The sequence below is a fragment of the Geospiza fortis genome, unplaced genomic scaffold (genome assembly GCF_000277835.1).
Source record: "Geospiza fortis unplaced genomic scaffold, GeoFor_1.0 scaffold11, whole genome shotgun sequence".
In the NCBI taxonomy this organism is placed as follows: domain Eukaryota; kingdom Metazoa; phylum Chordata; class Aves; order Passeriformes; family Thraupidae; genus Geospiza; species Geospiza fortis.
In genome coordinates, this window is record NW_005054304.1 from 15,467,447 (window position 1) to 15,477,794 (window position 10,348).

Consider the following 10,348-nt stretch of genomic DNA (forward strand, 5'->3'; position numbering starts at 1 on the left):
TTCTGAAAAACCTGGCTTTAAGCAGACCACAGCAACAAGCTTTTGTTGCTGTGGAGGCATGGAACTATAGTCTGGCAAATGATTAAAGCACAGCCATGGATATGCAGATGTACAGTACCGGTCCTGTTAGATTGGATAGTTGTTTATGCAGAAGTTTGCATTAATCAGCAGATAACATGAGAGTTTAAATACAGCCAGAAATGTTCTAAATAACTCCATTGTATTATTTTTTATGCCCCCCCCTTCAATTTTTCTCCGTAGTAATTTTATTTCAAACTCTTCATTGCTTTAAAAAATAGTGTTTTAACAGGCATTATCATCTGAAGCAGATACCTTGGGTCCATCTAATGTGGCTGGTGATTCAGAAGTCTTCAGTCTGCATATCCTTGGTAAAACTTAGAGCATAATTGGAATTTAGCTAAAGATTTCTTGCTGTGTTTATAGTTGTCCAAAAAATATTAAGGTAGTTGTTTTTCTCTGATTTGTTTGTAGTTTCATACATGAAAATGAGACTAAGACAAAACCCTCTTTAGTTAAATTAAACTAATTAGCGCTAGAAGAATGGAATAAATGGAGAAAAATGGAGAGATAATGCATGATCAGTAGAAGATCTTAAGGTATGAAGGTTATTTTACTAGAACACAGACTAATTCACTTCAAATGTGAAAAAAATAAGGTACTGATTGGATTTATCTGCTTTCTGGTTTTTGGTGTCATTGAATGGATGGTATTTTTCCCCAGCACCTTCAATATAAATATTAAGTAGGTATAAATTGAAGAACAGTTGGATTCAGATCATGATCAGCAATTGCATATTTTAAAAGGCAGATTGAATTGTGGCTAAAATACTTCATGTGTAAGGCTAAGGGCTTGTATTTTGGCAACAGTGCAGGACTAATGCAGAGAAAGCATGGGAACACAGGGAAAAAAACTGCATAAATACATGATGTCAAGGGGAGGTACAGAAGTTAAAGGTAAAAGCTGCCTGCATTACTGTGAAGTGAAAGTGGGCTGCTCTCAATGCATTCTAGTATAAAAGTAACTGCTTTCAAAATAATCTGGAATATGATAGTAGATAAATTATAATTTTAAGTGTCCATCTTAGTCTGACAGAGAATAGCAATTCAGAATAACCTTTAACTGGAAAACCAGTTCAGAGTGCAGACAGTTCTTGCAGGTGTGTGTAGTGTAGAACAGTTCTTAAATTGATGTTTGTGATGGTTTAGCTGATGCCTGTAAACTGACTTGGCATTCTTGGTTAATGCAGCAGTAAATTCTGCAGTAACTTTGGTCTGCAGTACATTTAGCACTCAGTCTGCAGGGATAGTTCAAAGTTGTCAGTGTCTTTTTTTCTGTACTGCAGGGGTTGGTTTAATGTCAACCAGTTGTGGGGAAAGGGTTCAGTAGCTTCCCGATAAGCAGGAGTAAGGGCTGTAACTATTTCTAGAGCATCTCTGTGCCTTGGGTAGGTTAGAAGAGGTGATTAGGCATAATCTTCACAGTGATAGATGCCAGAAGTGAAACAGTGAATTTGATAAGACAGCCCTGTGTAAAGTAATACTTGAAAATTTCTCTGGTAAACATCCCTGTTTGCCTAAAATATCTTTTGTTTGTTTGGGGTATTTTTGCCTATGCATTAGAAGTATTGGTGACTTCAGTATCTTTAAACAGCGAAGGATTTTAATTCATGATGGGACAAAGCTTTATCAGGACACACAGTTGAACAGAATATTTTGGTTTTCAGCAGCTTTTAATACTGATCTTTGATGTCTGGGGTTGTTCCTGTGCTCTGGAAGAGTAGGCTCCTCTCTTTAGATGGCTTCTGTTGAGATTGGTTCCCCTGCAGGAACTTCAAGCAGAAATACTCAAGCTCTAAGTACTTAGGAGTCCTAGGTTTGGCAGATCAGGTAATTCTGGCTTTTGCCTAAACTTCACTAATCTTCACACTGTGCATTGTCCCATCACAGACTTAAGCTGCAGAGTAAGAACAGTTGCTTAGAAGATGGTGATACAAGGTTATCCTCATGGGAGGAATGCTTGCTGTAGAGCTGGGCAGCTGGCTTTGCTCCAGCTGCTTTGGCAGACCAGGGTTGTGAAGACAGAATTTCAAAATGCCTTTAGTTTTATCAGGGATGGGAATTCTGACTCAGGTTTAGTCTCAGATATGATCTCATGTTTCATTAGAGGGAATGCAAAAATTAAGCTGTTACTTGTGTTTTGGAGAGCTGCCTAAGCGGTGATGTTCTCTTAGAAAGCATTTGTAGACACTGAGTATGGTGGTTTCATGTATGCTGGGGAGAAGCTGTGCTTGTTTGTAAGTCAAGCCTGTTTTGGTTTTTTCCCCTCTGGCCAGGTAAGCCTCAGCACTTCTTATCTTACAGTCTTTGATGTAAGTCAAAAATGAAACTGTTCAGTCATGAGTCATGCGGGGGGAGGGGGGGGGTTGGTTTAATTTGTTTTGGTTTTGTTTTGTGGGGTTTTCTAGAGAATGTTCTAGAACAGAACTTTGTACTACATGTGCAGCTCTAATCCTCTTGAGATTTAAAGGAGGAACTGCAATTTGCAACCTTATGTAGAGAACTTAATGTGAGTCTGTAATCCCTTCTTCCTGGCAAATTTATCAAGGTAAATAGTGAAGATCTGCCATAGCTCTGGTAAACATCACTGTTCAGTGTGAAGCTGTTAATTCTTTGGGGAAGGATACTCTTGCTAAAACAGGCTTTGCAGATTACTTGCCATAGTGTTAATCCTGCTCTGACAGTAAATGCTGAAAATTATTTACAGATACCTCAGTAATTGAAGGATCTATTCAATATAACCATTTTTTAAAATTCTTTTTCCTATTGAAAGGTTTGGAATGCTTTTGTTGGAGTAAGAGGTCCAGATCTCTTAATAAGGTTCTAGATTTTGTGTCTCTACTCAGAACAACATTGAGGAGAGGATCACTGTTAGTGACTGTAAGAGTTCTCAGGTAACAAACCTAGTGGAACATGGCAGTGATATTTTTCTAGAATGGATTAGTGCTGGCTGAAGAATTGAATATAGTATTTGGGACTGGTGGTGTCCAGTCTCTGTGTTTGCTAAAGTACTGCACCTCTCAAGCATGTCTGGTCTAAGCTCAGTAACAAGCTGCCAGAGCACAAGTGCAGATGATGAGTCTAAGCAGCATTAAGAAGTAGAACTTTCTTGTGTAAATGAATCATGATCCCCTGGTTTTATTGGTTGGTTGTACTAACTGCTCTGTTTTTACAGTTTGAATTGTATTTCATGAGGATATCTCTTAAGTTCTTGTTTACAGCATGATTTATGTTTCCTGAGAATCCATTCAAAATTCACTGAAAGCAGCACTTTAAGGTATCATCCCACAATCACAAGCAATTGAATTAGAGAGGAGGTAGGTAGATGGTTGCTGCTTAACGTAGCTCTTTTTGTCCTCTCCTATTTTGTATGTACTGCACTTCACACTCAGAATTACCATTTGGTGCAAAGGATGTGGATTTTCATAGCCTGAACTATTTTTATATAAACTGAGAAAGAAGTAAAAAAGCATTCTTGGCTTAACTATAAATTATACAAGAAAAGCTTTGAAAAAATGCAGGTAACCCTGGATCATATTTTCACACATAATATTCTTTCCAATACTGATAAGACTGATGTACAAAAACGTTTCAAATTTTCAGAGTGGAAACATGAAAAGACAGGTTTGTGGAGAAGCATTGAGCAGTTAACCTTGAAATTTTTGGATGCAAAATTTAACCTGAAACAGCCTTTTTCTTTCCCCTTTTTTTTGTTTACCGTGACTGGTGTGGCATCTTAATATCTTGAACATGCATTGTGCTGTGCTTTATGAGAGGTGGGAGGGGGGAAGAAAGTGAAGGTGAGAAGTTGCCCTTTGCTGTTCAACTGAAGCTACATCTCTGGTTCCCAGGGCAGGAGACCAGATCCAGAAATAGGTTATAGTTGACCAATCAGCCCTCCTAGACTAAGAAACTTCCTTAGGTTTTTAAGTTATGTGAGTCCAGGTAAAACAAAGACCATGTATGTATTAAGATTAGGAATCTAGGGTGCAGATACACAGAGTGAAGGGTGAAAGCTCAATGTTGTAAGCCTCAGTGAGGTTTTAAAAAGAAGTTCCCATGAAGCATATGCTGACACATACATCAAGAATAATTAAGGGCGTGGACAGAGGAGAGGACAGCCAGCTGTACTTTGTGAGCCAGCTGCAGCAAACTGATAAGCTGTTCTCGGAGTTCTGCTAGGTGGAAGTAGAGTAATAGTTGGTGGTTACGAGATTATGGGTCATTGCCGGGAAGCTGGAAGGATAAACAGTGGATCAGCATGCTTGGTAATGAGAGAACACAACAAAAGAGGTTTTGAAAAACCTCCAAGTTCCAGCTACCACCAAGATGTTCATTAAACAATGAGTGACTTTCTTAGGTCAGCATTAAGCTGTCCACTGCTAACTGTGAGAGCAGGAGGTGACAGGAGAAGCTTAGCTGCACCCTTCTGTCCTCCAAGTAAATCTTCATGTGTCTGACCAGGTATGGAGGACTCCAAAGGGATTATTGTGGAAAAATTGTTACTTGCCAACTTGCTAGGCATATTGAGGTACTTCATTAGACAGAATTTCCTAAAATATATTTTTAAAATAGTTTTAAGTATCTTTGGTGTGATTGAAATTCCTCAGGGCATTTCCAGGCCTTTAAAACTCTATTTCTCAATATGACCACTGTTGATAAACTGTACTGAAAATATGCTGAGAGAATCAACATAATAGAACCTTTATTGACAGATAAGTACTCAAGATAATTTTGCATCTTGAACCTTCTAAGTGCTTAATAACATTCTGGAGTCATGATCGCTTCCTGTGATGAAGAAACCCTTTCCTCAGAAAGCCATACCTTTGGAAATGGTTGTTTGCTGAATGCTGTTTATTATGCTAATATGTAAAAAGTGCCAAAAGCTTAGGTGGCTGTTCACTCTTCAACACACTAATTAAAACTTTAAATACCTTCAGAATATTGTGGCACTTCTGTGAAATGTTCTGTTGACATCCAAATGTATGCTGAGTGTTTAATACAAGATTTAATTGAAGTTATATGGCATCTTTTGTCCTTTCATTAGATCTATACTAGTACAGACTAGCTGAAGGTCTTTGCTCTTGCTGAAACAATCTGGGAGGAGATTGATTCCAGGCAGTGATCTCCTGTGGTTTTTAGAACCTCTCTATGGGCTGTTACTGCCTTTGTGCTTATCTACAGTCTTCATGGTGAGAAGAGTTCTTCAATGGAACAGTGACATTTGTAGCAGCAATCAAAAGCATAGGGACTAATTTGAGCACCAGATTATTTGGATCCACTGGGCTGAGAATTTTGCTGTAAACAAAATGTGTGTGAGTAGTATTTTAGCATGGCCACTCCTTGAAAGGGTCCTTCTCTCACCAAGGACTTAGCTGAAGAGACAAGGTTCTTTTCACATCCCTAAGGCTCTTTTTTTAATGTTTCTAGCCCTAAAACTACTGCCTGCCTTCCCTTCTTCCAGTGCAAATATCAGAATGTTAAAATTCTGACTAGTACCAAAACAAGAGATCTAGTCAGACAGTGTGAGAGAGGACACAAAGAAATGGAATGAAGGTGTGTCAGGGAAGTTCCGGTGGTCACTGGAACAGGCTCCCCTGGGAAATGGTCACAGCATCAAGCCTGACAGAGTTCAAAAAACATGTAGATGTTACTCTTAGTCATATGGTTTAGTTTTATTCAGTCCTCCAAGGAGAAAGGAGTTGGACTTTTGATGATCCTTATGAGTCCTTTCCAATTTGAGATATTCTCTGATCATTCCAGTACTCTTTATATACTGCAGTAGTCTTTTCCTTTTTGTTGCCATGAGAATCAAGCACATAATGTTTTTTTTTAACAGATGGGTGTATATATAAAGTATTTTTAGTGCTGTTTGTGCATGAAGTCATTTCGAAAAAAAAAATAGAGCCCATATTAAAGTAGGCCTGTTTCATGAATGTGCAAGTCAGTTTCTGTAAATGTTACTCCTGAAACATTTGTACCAGTGCAGTGATAGGGCATGTAGCATTACGTACAAGGGTTTTCACTGGAATAATTCAGACAAGTGGATATTTTTGCCTGTGTAGCCATGCTCTTGGCTTATGCTGTTGTCTAAGTAGGGCTTGAATTGATCAGTGAGAAATTTGTTGATTAAGAATTCTGAAAATTCTTACAGGTTATGAAATAATCATTAACCTTTCAAGAGGAAAAAAAGTGTCTCTCAAGTACCCAGAGTATTCAGTAAAGTTATTTTGAATATTCTCTGGTGCTTGCACTGGAGTAATTTTGGTAGAAATAAAGGGACAGAATTTGTCCTAGGGCTGAAGCCAGGAGCCACACTGAAGGTCTGAGAAACAGAGGTCTTGACCTGCCCCAGTGGTTTGTTTGGAGGCACTTAAGTTAGAAAAAGAAATGAAGCTCCCAGCTGTTTCAGCAACTCCAAATCCATTTACATTTACTCATCCAGTTTATCAGCTAGAAACCTTTGTTGTCATTCTCTTAATACTCACCTGCACAGAAAACATTCATTAAAACAGTAGGCTGGATGTGTGCTTCATATGTAGTGCGATCTATCTGGTATGTCCTTCTCTCAGCTGGTCAAGGGCCATGCACACGGGCTCAGTGAAGCCTCTCAAACTTCCATCATGGGGGAAAGTTTGCTACCTACAGATCCCCACATGTTGAGGGGTTTCATTTTAGGCATTCAGGGACAAGTTGTACATTGTACTGTGGTCACAGATGACTGTCTAGTTTTAAGCCTCTAAGAAAGGCTAAGCAACCTGTTTCATAATGTCTGCATTTGTGGTACTTATTTTCTATAAGTGCCAGAGAATCTGTTTGTTTTAAGTAAGTTTTAATGAGAATTGAAGGGGAGCTTGGACAGCACTGTGCAAGACACTGATTTTGCTGCTTATGAAGTAAAGGGTAAATGGCAATGATCAGCGTTATATATTTTACAAATAGACTAGGATTGATTCAAAATTGTTTATAAAATGAAGAGAATAAAAGCTGTGGGAATTCCACCTTGTAAATAACATGACTTTAGAAATCTGGCCATGCTGGCTTTGAAGGTCCTTAGGCTTTTTTGTGCCTATTCTATGGAAGGTGGTGACTTGTCACCTAAATCTTTGGTTTAAGTGCATCTCAAAGCAAGATGTTATATAGAGATACAAATACAGGCTTTTGCCCCAGCATGCCTGATGAAGTTGAAGGTTATACTGAAGGCATCACCTGTCTTTTTGCTTCTGAAATTTTAAAGTTATTACATATTTTTCGCTTTTCCCCTTCCATTACAGCATTTGCCTGGAGCAGTAGCTTCCCTTCTACATACTTATTTTTAATTACTCGTGATTGTTACTGTTGGGTAATTTTGTTTGCTAAGGAAATCCCCTTGCAGTGGCCTACAGACTTTGCCGTAATTATGAAAGAAACTCCAGGCCTACCATTTAGATTGTCACTTTATATTTTGCTCATGATAACCTACCACAACATTCTCTTCTAGTGATGTATTCATAATATCATCATCTAAAAGCAATCTTATTTCCTCATTTTATTTTTAACATCCTTTTGGATGGAGTGCAACATAAGTACAGAATAATGTCCTTTAGAAATCCATGGCTGGAGAGCTCCCTGCATCACATTGTCTTAACTCCAGTGCAGAGGGTAACTGTTCTGCACAGTAGTTCTGTTCTGCACATGCGGTCAGAAAACAGAGGTTTGGTGTTATGTTGAGGAACTGTGGGGCTTTTTTATGAATATTCTGTACTGCCTGAAGTTATTTACACTCATACAAACATGCATACAGTGACATTGCTGCATCAGTAGGAAATTCCTAAGGTAGATGATCCTCTAGTTGCTTTGCATCTTTGACAAATGGTCTGTGGTGGTGGTATCCTCAGCAGCACACAGTTACCAAAAGAGAGAGCATGCCCTGCTACAGACTGCTGTGAGCACAAGTCCTGTTTGGCTTCAGAGGTGTTCACCTTCACCAGAGGAATGGTACAGGGTGGACAGGTGGGGGCAGTAATATCTTGAAGCACTGCATACAAATCTTTGAGAACCTTTTTGTTTAAGACCTTTACATGCGCTCATTGAACATGAATTTGAAAGAGAAAATAGCAGCAGCCTGTTGTAATGATAGAGATTGCATAGCATTTGGAAACAAAGGACTTCTGGATTAACATGGCAGAATTTGGGCAGCTACAGTGGAATTGGCTCTGAATTTATGCTAATAGAGCCAAAGGCATGGTTTTGCCTTCAGCTTTTTGTCTTAGTTGATAAAGAATATCTGCTTGCAGTATCACAAAATAAGAATTGTAATAACCTCCTAAATTTGTGGTATTTCAGAAAGAGGGTTAATATAGTACACAGGAAAAGAAAGTATTTGGTTTATCTTGTTTTGTGTCTTAAGATTTAAAAAGATTAAACCACAGGCTTTAAAATTCATATCTTGAAACAGCAAAAATGTCATTTGGTTAAAAATACCCTCAAACAAACAAAAAACAAACCCTAAAACTGGGACATGAAAATGAGACATGATTTAACTTAATTATAAACCTTGAACAAGGAAACAGCATGTTCTCAGAATACTTAATTACAGCATTGTTTTTAGGTCGAGATTTTTTGGTGTGTGTGTTGCTCCAGTCAGTCTTAAGCAGAAAGAATAAAAGGCAAAGCACGGAAGTACAGTAAACATCTTGAAATGCAGTTTCCTTCTTACTGGGAACCTATCACGTGACTTGCTGGAAAAGATTTACTAAAAAAAAAAGGCAGTTTCTTTTTTGACAGCTGTAAACCTGCTTCTTGAGAAATAATATAAGCAGCACTATAAGGTTTAAATGGTTTTAGTGTTGTATCAGTGAATTTAAGGAAAGAACACTGAAATGTTTGATTGCCCTGAAAACATTACTCATTGACTGATGAGGACAGAAACAGAGTAAGGCTTTATACTATTAATGTATAATTATTTTATAGTCTGGATTCTTAAAAGTGAGAAGATGCTAATTTTGACTGAATTCTACAGCATGCAAAGCCAGTTGGGGTAGCTCAATCTACGATGATAGCCTTTTTTGGCAATCTCACTAAAAGACAGTGGGAGTTGAACTGAAATGGGACCAGCATTTCAGTTGGTCAGTAAATGGAATGTGGCTTACTCTGTCTTAAAATTACACACATGGTAACTCTTCTAACAGGTAAGTTTCTGCATAGCCTTCTGCTGCCTAAAAGTGTGGGTCCCAGCTATCCCTTTTTGAAGTTGGCAGCAGAAATTTTTTAAGAGAAAAAAGGATCAGCTACTGTCTTTCTCTTTGAGTCAGTATTTCTCAGAATTGCACCCCCTCTTGTGCTTCCACAGGTGAAAAGATTTACCTGTGGCTGGATTGTGTACTTTTTTTTTGAAGATGAATGGAAGGACTGATATTTTTATATTGCATTGAAACAAGGGGTTGTCAGCTTGAAAGGATTTGCATCAAAAATATATAGGCATGTTGACCATGTTCAGTCATGCCTTAAAGAAAAATTTTAGGGTGGATTCCTACAGATGCTGAAATAGGTGTGTGAAAGCCAAGAGCTAAAACAAAACTCTGGTGTTCCTGTTCTTGTCAGTCTGGGGGGGCTTGCTGTGAAACATTCCCAGTCCATGGAGGTGAGCTAGAAGCTCCTGCACTCCCTGGTGCAGAGGGAACAGAGCATGAAGCACCATGGATGTTACACCTGGAGAGTAGCTAAGGCCTTCTACTGAGCTATTTAAAAACTTGTTAATTCCTGCTTTTGGGCTGTGAATGAAGGGAATTAACCTAGCAAGGGCACACAGGAAAGCTACAGTGTGATTTGAAAACCATACTCCTTGTATGTTCTTTCTTAGGAGCTGATGCTTCTGTCCTTTTGCAGAGGAATTTACTGTATTTTTATACACTAAATCCGCAGCCCTGCTTTATGAGGAAACCACAGTACTTTGAGATGTCCATGACGTTTGTTACAGTTTTATATGCCTCTGTAATTTTCCTCTGGAAAAAAGGATGTGGAAGTCTGAGGCCATATGAAAGCCTCACGACTCGACGGAGCCAATACTGAGAGAACCCACTGCGGTCTTGCCACAGCTCTTCCTCATCCCTTCCCTTCTCCCTGCCGTTTTCTAGAGCTCCGAGTGCATTTGCTGCACCTGAGCGATTCGTAACCGTATTAGAGCTCCTCTTATCGCTGTTCCGCCGTGCTTCTTGGAGGAAGAAAGAAAACCAACCAGCCCCTTGGCCGGCGTGCCGGAGCAGGGCTGCGCGCTAGGGGCCGCCGCCGCC